At 39.3% G+C, this 16,109-nt stretch overlaps 1 non-coding gene across 1 annotated transcript; it reads right to left on the reverse strand.

Moving 5' to 3' along the window:
- Positions 1–13,976: 13,976 nt before the first annotated feature.
- On the reverse strand, positions 13,977–14,049 carry TRNAV-AAC (transfer RNA valine (anticodon AAC)). Its single transcript has one exon. It is a non-coding gene; the product is annotated as a tRNA-Val (tRNA).
- Between the last annotated feature and the right edge of the window lie 2,060 nt (positions 14,050–16,109).

Consider the following 16,109-nt stretch of genomic DNA (forward strand, 5'->3'; position numbering starts at 1 on the left):
AATAAAGCTTTTTGGTTAAGAGACTCTGTTTTATTCTTTCCTTTTTTCAAAGCAGAAAGAAGTAGATGGAGCAGTGTTAATAATTTTAAATCGGATGTGACGTAAGGGACTTCATCAAGGCTTCAATTTCCAGTGGAGATACATTTCTCGTTGCTTCTGATTAGCAGAGCTAGGAATTTTAGGTGCAAAAATTTGCCAATAAAGGTGCAGAAAAGGTGCCAATTTTTGTACAAAAATGGTGCTAAAATAGGTGCTAATTTTCAGATGTAAAATTTATTGTGAGCAGTACATACATATATGATTCAACTTGTCTGGATAAACACTTAGAGTATTCTCTGGTTTTAAATCGTTTAATATAACTAAGCAAAGAAAAATATCTGATACATTAGAAAGCGACATTGACGGGGAGCGAGCCCCTTTCCGATTTGTATCCAAATCTTTCGGTGGTTGGGTAGGTGAATTTGCAAAGGACACTCACCTTATGTAAACGACATGTTTAATGACAGACACATAAGTGTACATAAAGTACACATTCCCTGTTACACAGATGACAAGATATATAAATGTAGACACGAAACGACGTCCTGCAGCCATACTTGCTGCGCACTCGAAGACAAGTGTTGCCAACACCTACTTGGCAAATATAAAGAAAAATGTCTTGGCCGCCATGTTGGATCCAAGTACATAGTGGGAGCCAACATACCGCCCACCTTGAAATATATAATTTCAAAAAAAAAAAATACAAAATACAAAAATAAAAAGTTAAATGGTACACTGAAAACAAAAAAATATGAAAAACAATTTTACACATATTGTACACTATAACTATTTGAAATTATTGAATGCAAATGTTCAATTTTTCAATTTTGACAATCATTATTAAATGGCAAAAGACATAGCTTTACAACTGGTCTTTTGTAATTGCCGGTACTGGTTTTCACTGTAACAGTCCTTACGAGTCCATCAGTACCTGGATGAACGTCACATATTCTTCCAAGTTTCCATTGTTGTGGAGGAAGCTGATCATCTCTTATGAGAACCAAATCACCAACTTGAAGATTTTTCTGTTGTGTTCTCCACTTCGAACGTTGTTGCAGCTGGGTGAGATAGTCTCGAGACCAACGTTTCCAGAAATGTTGCATCAAATTTTGTGTAAGTTGCCACCGTGAAAGTCTGTTAAGTTTATATGTGGTAAGATCTCTTTCTGGAGCTGACACCAATGCATCTCCTATCAGAAAGTGTCCTGGAGTAAGAGCTTGCATATCATTTGGGTCACTGGAAATGGCTGCGAGTGGTCTCGAATTTAAACACGCTTCAATCTGTGCTAACACAGTGCACAATTCTTCAAATGTGAGCAACGTATTTCCCACAATTCTTTTAAGATGGAATTTCACTGATTTTATTCCACTTTCCCATAATCCTCCTGCATGAGGATTTAGAGGTGTATTGAAATGCCATTGTATTCCCAAACTGCTCAGATTATTAGCTATTTCTTCATTGTGCTTACAATTGTTCACAGTTTTTAAGATGTCTTTTAGCTCTTTGTTTGCACCAACAAACGTAGTACCACAGTCACTGTACATGTCACGTGGCTTTCCTCGTCGAGACACAAATCTTCTAAGAGCAGCTAAAAAGGCTGATGTGGTTGCACTACTCACTACTTCAAGATGAATAGCCTTAGAGGAAAAGCAAATAAACAATGCGATGTAGCCTTTGTAACTTCGACGAGAACGACCACTCATTTCCTTAAGAATTACTGGTCCAGCGTAATCCACTCCACATTGTAAGAATGGCCTATTAACTGTTACTCTTGGTGACGGCAAGTTTCCCATTAGTTGTTTTGATGTGGTGGGATTATATCTATGGCACGTCACACATTTTTTCACTAATTGACGCACTCTGTCACGACCGTGAATTATCCAAAATTTCTGGCGTAGCGTTGCAAGAACCAGTTGTGGCCCTGCATGCAAAAGGATAATGTGCTCATATGCAATAATTAAGTCTGTTAATCTATGCTTTTTGGGCAGCAAAATAGGATATTTGGCACTGTATGGAATGTTACTGTGTTTCAATCTGCCGCCCACCCTGAGAACACCTAGTTCATCAAAAAATGGATTTAAACTATGCAAGGTACTCCCTGAAGATATGGGTAAACCATTGTTAAGAGCATTAATTTCACTGGCAAATTCACCCTGTTGCACAATTTTCACTAACACCAGAAGTGTGTCCCACAACTCTTTAGTGCTCAATGGACCATGCAGTTTGTTAGTTTTGTTGCGGGCATTGAAAATGAACCGTTTACACCAGGCCACTACACGTTGCAGTTTATTTAGAGAAGAATACCTCTCAAATAATGGGTTGTCTTGTGTTGACACAAGGCTTACAACAGACTGCTTCTGTTCTACAATCACTTCATTACATTCTTGTATGTCACACTTGTTTTGAAGCAATTGTAGCTCATGTAAAAATGGAGGCCCTTGCCACCATAAATAATGTGTCACTAAGCTGGAAGGGGGAATCCCACGACTTGCACAGTCGGCAGGATTGTCTTTACTGCTGACATGACACCACTTTATATCACCTTCCTCTTGTATTTTAGAGACCCGATTCGCCACAAAAGTTTTCCAACGACTAGGACATGAAGCTATCCAAGCTAAAACTATTTTGGAGTCCGAATAGGAGGTAACAGTTGTGAAATTGATTGGCAATGCTTTTCGCACATAAGTAATGAGGCGAACCAACAATAATGCAGCACAAAGTTCCAGTCGTGGAAGTGTTATCTTTTTCAGAGGAGCCACTCTTGTTTTTGAGGCAACAAGTTTTACCTGGACTTGTTCATCAGCACACACACACCTAAGGTAAACACACACACCTAAGGTAAACAACCGCTGCATAGGCTGCTTCAGATGCATCACAAAACCCGACTAAATGAAGCTCGATACAGTCTTTTGGAATGATGCAGCGTTCAATTCTAATAGTTTGCAAATTTGGTAAATCACTGCAGTAACTAACCCACTTATCAACTACATTAGTTGGAAGTTCATCATCCCAGTCAAGTTCTAATTTCCACAGTTCTTGTATCAATAATTTGGCTTTCACTGTGGTAGGTGATAGCCAGCCCAAAGGATCAAACAACTTAGAGATCTCTGAGAGGAGAAGTCGCTTGGTCAACACAGAATGCATAATTGGACTCACTACATTAAAGGAGAAATGATCCAAGGAAGGACACCACTGAATCCCCAATGTTTTCTTACAGTCACTGTCATTAAATTGAAACGGCACGTTTCTTTCAAGCAATTCGCTTGGAATACTGTCTAACACCTTAGGATCATTAGAGGACCATTTGCGAAGTTCAAAACCACCTTTAAGCAGGAGTTGGGTTAGTTGATGGTACAGTTCTATAGCACCCTCCGTAGAATCACTCCCACTTAAAAAATCGTCTATGTACACATGATTAAGTAACACATTTGAAGCAAGGGGGAAATTTGCACCTTCATCTTCACGTAATTGTTGCAGACACCTCGTAGCTAAGTATGGTGCACAAGCAGTACCATAAGTGACAGTCAATAATCTGAAGTCTTGAAATGGTTCACTAGGATCCTCTCTCCACACAATTCTCTGAAAGTCTGTATCCTTTCGATTGATTTTCACTTGTCTATACATTTTTGAGATGTCAGAAGTTAAGGCTACTTGATGTATTCTGAATTGTAATATCACACTAATGATATCACTTTGTAACTTAGGGCCAATCATTAAAGTGTCATTAAGAGAAACACCTGTAGACGTTTTACAACTGCCATCAAAAACTACACGAATAGGTGAGGTCGTACTGTCTTTAAATACAGGATGATGAGGAAAATAATAGCTTTCATTAGGCACCTTATCTAATTCTTCAGGGGGGATGAGTTCCATATGTCCAAGTTCTCTATACTCAGTCATGAAAGCATTATACTGTTTACGAAGTTCAGGGGAGTGAGAAAGTCTGCGTTCTTGACTTTTAAGTCTCTTAACTGCTGTTTCTCTTGAAAACCCTAACACCACATCATTATTCTTAAATGGTAAGCTAACTACATATCGACCATTCTCTCGTTGGTGAGTAGCTATGAAATGTGCTTCACACCTTTTCTCTTCTGACGTTAAATGATTAAGGGTTGGCAATGCTTCAAGTTCCCAGAAATTACGTACGTTAGTATTCAAATCACATGACACATGGAAAGATGAGACTGAGTTGGTATTTGCATTACCAACACTACCATCAATTTGCCCTGATAACACCCAACCGAAGACTGTTTCTAATGCTGATGGAGTACCAGGAGGTCCCACGCAGCGTCCACTTCCCAACAATAAAGGAAAAATATCACAGCCCAGTAAAATATCCACAGGAGCACTCACGTTAAATGTAGGATCAGCCAAGGGTAAGCCCTGTATGTGTGACCAAGTGCACGCCCCTGGTGCTTGCACCCTTGGCAAATTACCTGTAATTTTCTTCACTACCACAGCCCTGACACTGTACAGTTGTGTCTTGCACTTTGACAGAAACTGAACATTGGCTATAGCATTGGCTGTGTAAACACCCTTTTCAGTTATGCCAGAAATATTTATGTTTGTGCGTTGCTTAGGTAACTGCAACCTTTGTAAACACGTCTCAGACACAAAGGACACTTCCGATGCCGAGTCTAGGAGCACACGACAAGGCTGAAAGTAACCTTGTTTGTTTTTAACATTAACAATAGCCGTACATAACAATACTTGTGATACACCAGAGGATTTAACTAACTTGTTTTCTGCAACATGAGATGACACTTGTGGGGGAGAGGAAGTGGTCGACTGCCCATTCTTGTTAGCCTTGTCAAAATGAATTAAAGTATGGTGATATTTTCCACAGACGCGACACCCGTTTGATGTACATACTTTTAATTTGTGCTGTTGAAAACAATTAAAGCAAAGCGCCTTCTCTTTAACAAAACTGTGCCTTTGTTGCACGGACATTTGAAGAAACTCTTCACACTTGTGTAGTTTGTGTTGCTTGGTGCGGCATTTCGGGCAGAAGGAAACAGCTGATGTTACAAAGGAAGAGGTTGAAGGCTTATTATGACTCACCGCCTTCCGCCGATTGTTGTTTTCACTTGCCATTGACGACAATGCACGCGCACGCTGATCTAGGAATTGGGTCAACTCGGAAAAACTAGGCACTTCTTGCGACGTGAGAGAGAGTTCCCATTGTTTTCTTGACTCAGGATCGAGCTTTTTTGTTGTATGATAAACAAGAATCGCGTCCCAAGATTCAACAGGTACACCGAGCACCTTTAAAACACGAATGCACTAATTTGTAGTGTCGATAAGACGACGTAAACTTGTGTGCGAGTTCTCATTCACTTGCGGCTGATTCACCAGTCGCTGGACAGTGTTGCTAACTAATTCCCTCTTGTTAGAATAGCGGTTATTGAGCAACTCCCACGCATGTTGATAGTTTTCATCTGTCACTGCTAACGATTGTATAAGCAAGGCAGCCTCGCCCTTGAGAGAAGCCTTCAAATACTGAAGTTTTTGTGCACCACTTAAGTTCGCGTTTTTATCGACACTTGCACTAAACAAATCATGAAAACTTAGCCAGTCTTCCAGCGATCCGCTGAAGGAAGGAATTTCCAATCTTGGTAGTTTAACTTCACCTACTTGTTGCTGGGGTGGGCTGTCACGTGATGATGACGTCACTGATGTAAGACTTCCTGATGCCGTTAATTGTACTGACCGAAGCTTGTAGACAATCTGATCAAGTCTGTCTTCTTCCACACCTAATTCACCTTCATATCTTTCGAAGTCACTAGCGTCCCTTGTAGCAAGATCGATTAATAGTTGCTTGCAGTCACTTGATAGTTGCGTCGCTTTATCACCACACACAGACATCGTGGCATTGTCTAAAGTCCCGGAATTTACACGATTCTCGAGACGCGTAATCTCACGTTTTAGCACTGTCTTTGCTGCGAGTATTCGCTCCATTTTAACGCGTTCACGAACCGCGAACCGACCGAAAATTGGCAAACCGGATTGCACTACACGCTGGTAACGAAAGATGCTTGTTCAGGCCAGCACCACGCCTTGATGACGTCAGTTTCTTTGTTCGCGTCTCGCGGGCGAGGAACTAACGAACGGAAAATACGAAAAGTGTGATAAGAAGTTCTGTACAGAGACTGTCTTTGTCACACAAATACACACTCACAGTCACAGTTCACAAATATGTATGTAGAGAAACACAAAGTCACTGTATGTAGAAAAACACAAAGTCACTAGAATCACTTTCACAGAATGTCACAAATCCGGCTATGGAGGACCATGTCGGGGAGCGAGCCCCTTTCCGATTTGTATCCAAATCTTTCGGTGGTTGGGTAGGTGAATTTGCAAAGGACACTCACCTTATGTAAACGACATGTTTAATGACAGACACATAAGTGTACATAAAGTACACGGTAAATTTCTCGTATCGGACAAACAGCTGAAATTTCCTACTTCTTTTCATTTCAATATTCGTACTTACGTATTCTGCATTGACAAATTTTGCTGAAGGTGACATTTCGCTAATTTCACCGAAAATAGCTATACTTGCGACATATCGAGTAAGTTTTCTTGGTTGCTTCTTCCCTTCCGTTACAGCGCCTTATTCTAGGCGCTGTACTTCCGTAACACGGGAAATGGCCGTCACAGTTTCACCACCGTAGTCCATATGCAATGTTTCAACCCCACCACGCGTAGAAAGTGCAAGATAAGCGAAATTGAGTGATCCGCGATCGGCACAATTGCTCATTATTTACCGGTGAGGAGGAATTTCGGAAATGTGTTCGGGAATGTAGTTTTGATCCATTTTAATGCGAATGCATGTGGTTTTCTACGAAAATCTATTTCCGACGAGCTATTGCTGCTGCCGCTATTTGCTTTCTGCACGAGAGCACAATACACGCTATTGCTGCTGCTGCTAGAATCCGATGTTGTCCGAATGTGGGAAACGTGTTCGGGAATGAAGTTTTGATCCATTTTAATGCGAATGCATGTGGTTTTCTACGAAAATCTATTTCCGACGAGCTATTGCTGCTGCCGCTATTTGCTTTCTGCACGAGAGCACAATACACGCTATTGCTGCTGCTGCTAGAAGCCGATGTTGTCCGAATGTGGGAAACGTGTTCGGGAATGAAGTTTTGATCCATTTTAATGCGAATGCATGTGGTTTTCTACGAAAATCTATTTCCGACGACCTATTGCTGCTGCCGCTATTTGCTTTCTGCACGAGAGCACAATACACGCTATTGCTGCTGCTGCTAGAAGCCGATGTTGTCCGAATGTGGGAAACGTGTTCGGGAATGAAGTTTTGATCCATTTTAATGCGAATGCATTTTGTTTTCTACGAAAATCTATTTCCGACGAGCTATTGCTGCTGCCGTCATTTGCTTTCTGCACGAGAGCACAATACACGCTATTGCTGCTGCTAGAAGACGACGTTGTCCGTATATGCTAAATTGGACGAAAGGAGTGCTAATGGAACCTAACCTAACAGGCCTAACCTAACCTAGTAGGCATACCTCGTCCCCGTGATGGTCCGTGGGGCTATCGTGAATTTTTAGGCTAACGTCAATGGTTTTTGGGGCTACCCGTGGATGGTTTGAGGGAAATAAAGAACAACAGTAAGTACTCGTTAATGTAAGAAATATACATTATTTTCGTACAAATTCATTATTTCACCTAAAGAAATGTTCCGCAATGCAGAATGTTACGTTAACTACATTAACGAGTACTTACTGTTGTTCCTTATTTCCCACAAACTATGCACGGGTAGCCCCAAAAACTCACGATAGCCCCACGGACCATCAGGGACGAGGTATGCCTACTAGGTTAGGTTAGGCCTGTTAGGTTCGGTTCCATTAGCACTCCTTTCGTTCAATTTAGCATCCGCGAATCCTGCACACGTCATTTTCAAAACGTTGATCACGTTCAACTGATCATACGTATTTAACAGGTTGACTGCCACAATGAAATCAGGTGTTGACTCACCCTTGCCACGATGTTTTTTTTTGTTTTATTTTGTTGAAAATAATCTTAGAAACAAATAAATTATAATGTAACTTTATTACTAATTATAATTACATCATAATTGGCGAGTATCAATTTTGATATTCGTGGCAACCGAGATAAAATTTTTACTGTATTGCCATAAGTATCAAAATTGATACTCACAAAAATTGGGTATGATGAAAACTGTTTACACATTTAGTACAATTTAGATATTTCAGGAGAATGATTTTTACATAAAAAATGCGATTTCACAAATAAACAATCACTTTTTTCAAGAATCTGTAACAAAAATTAGATTTGTTTTTGCTTATATAATTATAATGATACTCAGTTCCAAATGCTGGTTGAAATTACAAAGAATTCTCAACAGATAATTGTTATGTAAACAAAAAAAAATGTCTTCAGTTAGCATATAAATATTACTTTTGTTTCACTTTATGTAACTCAAAGAAGCACTCTGCACAAAGAAAAATGTTGCAAATGTTACATTTTTTGCTCACTTGCTTGCACTTTTTCTGAGCTTCTTTCCTTCCAGAAGCAGCAACCAACTTCTTGTAGCAATTATTGCATTTACTACGTTTTGGTGCTAATGAAATAAGATTGTGCTGCTTCTGTTGCGTCTGGGATGGAGAAGGCACAATTGTGTGTTTCTTGATAAGTTCCATCACAATACATTGTTTGAAGAAAGTTATTTCCATCTTCCTTCCAGTCACCCTCTTGAACAAAGAAAGTGAGTTGGTTACACTTGTTCCCATTATTATATCAAAGGCTACTTTTCTATACCATTTAAGGCTTCTTCTTAATGCACTTGAATATGAATTCATTTCATCGGCCAGGTCAATCAAAGCTTTGCCTTTATTGTAATCAGCTACAGCAGCTGGCTTCAAAACTGGTCCTCTTCTTTGCTGCACTTCGTGTACTTCATCCCCGTGCTTTGTAGTTATCATCAGGACGTCTCTTCTGTCTTTCCATTTGAGAACAGTTACCTTCGTTGAACTTCTCAAAGCAATAACTTCACCTTTTTGTAATTTTTTAGTTGTCACTGCTCTTGGCACATACTTCCGATTGGAACGCATAGTTCCCACCAAATGAGTATTTTTTTTGTAAAAGTTCATGTGCCAGTGCAATTGAAGTGTACCAATTGTCTGCATACAGAGTTCTACCTAAATGTAGATATGGTTCGGCTAGCTCAAGTACAACTTTACATGATACAGCCATTCCAGGTTTGGCTTCTTTTCCCGCATAAATTTTGTATGCAATAGTATAAGAATCTGCACAACATAATTTGAAAATTTTGATACCATACCTGTGCCTCTTGTTTTTTATATACTGGCGGAACACAATACGACCTAAGAAAGGCACAATAGACTCATCAATGCACATAAATTCTTCAGGTATAACACATTGAGTAAACTTTTGTACCAGTGTTTGTATGAGCCCTTCAATTTTGTGCAATCTGTTCCCAGGCTGTGCTGTTGCATTATCTGCACAATGAAACATTTGTAACAAAGCCTCAAATCTATTTCTTGACATTATTTTTGGTACATTGTTATCAAACAGAAATGACTTTTTCCAATATGAAGCGATACTAGGCATCTGCACAAGTCCCATCCACATAACTAAACCTAAAAAGTTTCTCATTTCTTCTCGATCTGTGTCGATCCATTTAGTCAAGCGAGAATGTCTTGGCAAATTGTTAGAACTTGAAATTTTTTGCCTTGCATATTTTTTAGTTTCAACAACTAGCAAATCAATCAGATCATTGTCCACAAATAAACCATAGAAATCTGCTGGAGTTCCGTCAATGAGAATTTCAAAGAGATCTGGATTAACCCCAACAGATTCATTGTTGGGATTGTAAAGAAACCGTGCATCACTAACCTGGTCTACTGGATGCCAAGTCAAAATATCGCCGTGACTAGGGTTACCATTATCATCTGATTCAGTATCAGAGTTATAAATGTTTACTGGAGGTTGCAACACTGCTCCTGTAGTGCAAGGACTATTGGCGCTATTATCACTACTGTCTTCGCTTCCACTTGTAGCTACATATGTTGGGTCCAAATCGGAATCATCACCACACACTATTACGTCGTCACTTTGTGTGTCACTGGAAAATCCTTCAATGTCACTTTCTTCATCTAACATTTGCCTAAGTATTTCTGCTTCTTTGTCTTCCATTTTTCAGCACTTCATTTACAATAATCCTACACAGAAAGAAACTACCAACGAAGTCAATCTGTGCTTTCCACAGTAAAGAGAACCCAACAGTGGTGCCAAGCCATTACGCTTCTGAGAGCAATGATAGAAGTCTATTTTTTTGTGCTGAAAATTCTGCTCCTTAATGTTAAACTAATGAGAAAGTAATGTAATATAAATTTATATATATCTTAGTGTAGAATTGTAATACTGCAACGCTACAACAATCGTTTAAAAGCTTGAAATTTGTAGAACTGTTTAACGTGAATAAACACCGAAAACTGAGTATCAGAAATGATTGTCAGTGGCAAATAAACATCAATGTGTGAGTATCACCTTTGATACTCGTAGCAAAATTGGCAAAGCAAGTGAGTATCTATTTTGATACTCATGGCAGTCAACCTGTTAAACGTGTGACCAGTTACATAAACGTATGTTTGGAAACACTGGCCCGGATTACGTCATCACGCACAGGCTACATCCACCTGGAAGTAAATGGATGCAAGAGCTCTCGTGCAACGGTCACACATTTATATCGAAAAAAAGATGATTAACCGGCAAAATTGAATGAACGATGCGAGAAAACACTTCCCCGAACTTCCACAACTATAAAGAAACTGCATTCGGTAAGTAATTTCTCCTGTAAATTTGACGAAATCCGTTTGTCCGATACGAGAAATTTACCAAGTACACATTCCCTGTTACACAGATGACAAGATATATAAATGTAGACACGAAATGACGTCCTGCAGCCATACTTGCTGCGCACTCGAAGACAAGTGTTGCCAACACCTACTTGGCAAATATAAAGAAAAATGTCTTGGCCGCCATGTTGGATCCAAGTACATAGTGGGAGCCAACAGACATAAAGGAAAACATTCTTCTTCTTACTTGCTTAGAATTAGTCATCTAGAAAACTGTTAAAATAGATTACATTCAAAATTTCTATGTTCTTCTGAGTGAGGCTACATCTGCGGTCACTAAGCAGATACTTGTAAGTTGAAAAAGAACGTTCAACGTCAACAGACACAAGTGGTGCATATTTTGTTTTCAACCGGTAATCCACATCCTTGTTGGTTGCGACTTTTTGAATATCAGGGTTTTTGGCTAAACTTTGTTCTAACTTCTCTTTCTCGACCCCTTGCAGCTCTCGTTGCACATCCATCAAACCAGTCCACCGTGCTTCCTTTTCAGGACACTGCTCCTCCAGTTTTGTGATTGCAGTAGAAAGGAAAGAGAAGCCATGTACAATATAGAGTTCATCTTGCAATTCCTGTTTAAGTGCAAGTTTTTTGGCTTTTTCTACAGCTGAGGAATCACTAGGCAAAGCATCTAAAAATTTTGATATTGTATGGAAATGATTTCTAATAAACATGCAGCTTTTAACCATGTACCCCATCTAGTGAGGATAGGAGAGGGTGATAGTGGAAGTTTCATAATTTCTACGTACTTCTGTATTCTAGAAGGAGCCTTTTTCAGTATTTTCTTAATGCTAGAAACAAATTCATTCACACATATGTATATTCATCTTTAAGAGCTTCACAAACTCGATGCAAAGCATGAACAATGCAGGTCACATGTTTTAAGTTAGGATACGTATTCTTCAGATTAGAAAATGTAGCTAACATGTAAGATGCTTGGTCTGTAAGAACTAACCACACACTATCATATTTTACGCCCTCTGGCCACAATACAAAACATGCATCATTGAAACTTTGCATTACACTTGCATTATCTGTTTTGCCGAGAAAATAAGTTTTTAAAAGCATGGGTTTCACTTGATGTCCATTGAGAGGTGCTACTAAAATGTTCAAAACTTACCTGTTTTGCCTATCTGTGGTTTTATCTAGTATGAAATAGACTGGATGGTCAGCTACTACTTGCCTGATCTGCGAGATTTTAGCTTCATAAAGAGGTTGAAGGTAAGATTTCCTTAAGGTCCTCTCATCTGGAACAGACTTCCCAGTATATTTTTGCAAATATGATTTCATGATAGTATTGTTAAGTTTCGCTATAAATGTACTTGTTGTCTCACTGAAAAATTCATTTGCATTTCTGGAACTCGAAGATGCAAGCACCACACCAATGAATTGCTGTCGCTTCCCACCTTTACCATCTCGTAGTTCTTTATTCCTGACGTGCTTTCCACTTTGTAGATGCTGCACAACCCGAGTGCGTTGGTGTTTGTCATGAACAGCAATAGAAATATCACACACATCACACCTCAGAACAGATCCATCACTCTGAATGCCGTCACCGCTAAACTGTTTAACAACGTCCTGCAGTTTCCCAACATTTACTTTATGTTTTGGCATGGTGAACAAGCAAATCCGATGCATCGATCAGTCGATCACAGACTGCAGTTACCTTGCTCGCTGAGACAGGAGAAGGAAACGAAAACAAAACAGCTTTCCTACAACAATTCGTAAACAATACAACAGAGGACAAAAAGAGCACAACTTCTAGCAATTGTAACGCATCATTGTTGGCACTGTTTAAAGTCCGCGTGCTTACTACATTAACGTCCAAGAACTGAAGAAAATGGTTGTGCGGTAAACAAGAATCGCGTGCCAAGAAGCCGTGACTCGAATGTGGATGGGGTTAAACAGCACGCGAGTTGTATTCAAAAAAATGATAAAGATGCAAAATGGGCGAAAAGGTGCAAAAGGTTCTGAGATTGTGAAAAAGGTGCAAAAAGGTGCAACCGAAACACCATGAGTAGAGTTCAATACGTGCTTATTTTGGGGATGAGTCACTTTTTTACCCGTTGTCACACAAAAAAATTTCAGGTGCAGCACCTAAAATTCCTAGCTCTGCTGATTAGCTATACTACTTTAAATTGTACACACATAATGTAATAATAATAATCCTTTGCGCAACAGCCCTGAAGGGTCTTGTGTGTACCTTCATTAAAAATGGACATGGTTTACAAAGCCGGTGATAAATTGTAGCTACGGGCCTGCATCAACTCCACAACATAGAATGCCATTAATTTGACGCTGCATCACATCGGCACGTGACGCCATTTCAAGAGAAACGTATGAATGTTAATGTAAGACACAAACATAATACTAAATCAGTCATGGCACATATCATAATGCATGTATTAAAACAGTTCTCATGCACGTGATGTAATCTTCCAGGTTGTGTTTTAATTATGAATTCTTCGGCGTCAAGTTGAAACTGAAAGCATTATGATTATGGAAGTCTATTTATGAAAAAGGACAAGAGCGCAAACAACTCATTGAAACTTTAAAAAATAAGCCATGTGTGCTCACCCGGATTGTACAGGGCGAGGTTTAAAATATAGCGATATCCCCGCTCTGCCTCTTGCAGAGATCTCAAAGCAACTCTAAATCTTCAATGAACGTACGATCAAATATGAAAAAACAGGCTACAGCCAAACTACACAAAATCAGTCATCAGCTCCCCAGTCGCCACGATAAAATGTTATTAATTCGACGCTGCATCACATCCGCACTTGATGGCATTTCAAGATAAACGAATGAATGTGAGATATAAACATGCTGAGACATATCATAATGCATGTATGAAAACAATTCTCATACTCACGTGATATAATGTTCGAGGCTGTGTTTCAATTGTGAATCCATCAGCATCAAGTTGAAAGTGAATGGTATACACCTCATAGTTGTGTATGCATGCGTTATGAATATTTGTCTATTTTATTTAAAAAAAAGTACAAAATGAAAAAGTAATGTGCTCACCAGGGATCGAACCTGGGGCCTTCCGCGTGTTAGGCGGATGTGATAACCACTACACTATGAGCACGTGCCTTCCAAACCTCAAATACTTCATGTTACTGCATGTGTTTACACGGATTACATACACCTAAATCTCGGTGATTCACAATTACGCCATTTTCAACAAAATGTGAAAAAAATTAAAGTAATTCAGTAGCTGCATCATTTGTCTTCTTGTCATGGAATGAGAGATCACATACATATTTTCATGAGGAAACAATCCAACATATTTTCTTTCATGGGTTAGGTGGCAGTGTAGCCTACAGCTGAACGTTGCCCGCTAAATAAAGGAATTATTATTATTATGATGATGATGATGATCTTGCATTGTGTTCTTATCTTTTAATTCATTAAAGACAGATCGATAAACATAATTTGTGCGCGTGTAGTTACCGCAAGGTAACTTAATGCATTAGGTAACGCGAACCGAAGATTGCCGATCGTGCACGAGCGCGTATGGAAGCAAAGAGAATGGGAGATTCAGAGAGGTAAAGTATTTTAATAGTAGTACTTTGAGGAGGTGGGAAATAAATATTATTTGTTATAAACATTTCAATAACCTCTTTCAGTGGCGTCGTTGAAAGTATGCCTGATAAGCATTGTGCGTATGATCTTTGCCGAAGTGATTCAAGGTATGATTATCATCAGTGGCGTGCCCAAAGGGGGGGGGGGGCGTAGCTAGAATTAATCTCCAGGGGAACTCACGAGTTATCAGGGTGGCTTTGTAAACCAAGTCCAATTTTCAAAAGTATAAGAGTATTAAATGAAGGGAAATTGAATTGATTTTATTGCTGGGCGAGTTTCAGCTGTTGCTAATCTACCACCTAATCATGGGCGTCCGGAAGGGGGGGCAAGGAGGCCCCCTGAAAAATGAAAGTCAACCAAAAAATTTGTATTTCACACATATAATTTCATTTTAGCCACAGTAATATGTGTTAATTTTTGCATGAACACTATAAATTCAAATTTAACCAATGGTTTTTTAGGGAACAACCCTATTTTGGGGGAAAATTTGCCTTCGTTTGCCTCCCGCCCTGGAAAAAAATACCTTCCTTGCCCCTCCCTGGAAAAACTCCTGTGGACGTCCATGCACCTTATCCCAAAAAGTACAGATTAAAATAAAAATAAAATAAAATTCAAGATTACAAAGAAATTGAAGAAGGAAGTACAATATACAAAAGGAATAAAATCTCATACAATAGAACAGATTGAAATAAAAATTAAAGTATTCAAGATTACAAAGAAATTATGTGTGTGTAATAAATTATTATTACATTTTTCTATATCTTTTAAAACATCGATTTATGAAGCGTTAACTGCTACTGAAATAATCCTTTACTGTACACGCTATACTACTTTTCATGGAACAGATATGTATATCACACAAGGGGAAAATGCACACTATTCAATCATAGTGCCTACAGTACATTCCACCCCCCGACCGAAGCTATGAAACTCTCTTTCGTTCCGAAAACTTGGGAGCTGTTGACCTTTGACGCAGATGCGGAGGGACTTTGCATGATGACTTTAAAGTCGCAGATTGCAAGAGGGACAGGGTAGGTACAGATAAACAAGCTCCCTTGTGAAAGAACTTTCTAGAGTCTAGAGCAGAGAATCTTCTAAATACTTGCCGCTACTTACACTTCTCCGAACAAACGTATTAGCTGTTCATGTTCTGTGAATTTATCTTTCACCAAAGTTGTAAGCAAAATAATATCGGTTGTCTACATTTTCACTCTTCACTGCAAAGTACACAAAATAGTTTTGCCTAATGTCAAGGGGACTGACGGCAGTGCCAGGGGGGGCTGAGCCTGCCCCTTTGGCCCAGTATTCCTAAAAAAAGAACGTCAAAAGTAGGAAAGTATGACAAAATGACGGCTGACTACCAAGGAAAATATGCATAAATCCCTCTCTTTCGAAAATCCTGGGCACGCCACTGATTACCATAATCATATGAGGAATGCGTACGAATAAATTAACGCAAATTTCTCGCCGTAAGAAGAAGGCTTCTCCATGTGCTTTCCTTAACACGTGCGAATCTGTTTGCCCGACTTCGTGCTGTTTCTTCCCAAAGTGCACTCCGTGATG

Source organism: Lepisma saccharinum, chromosome 14, assembly GCF_977018435.1.
Source record: "Lepisma saccharinum chromosome 14, izLepSacc3.1, whole genome shotgun sequence".
Lineage (NCBI taxonomy): Eukaryota > Metazoa > Arthropoda > Insecta > Zygentoma > Lepismatidae > Lepisma > Lepisma saccharinum.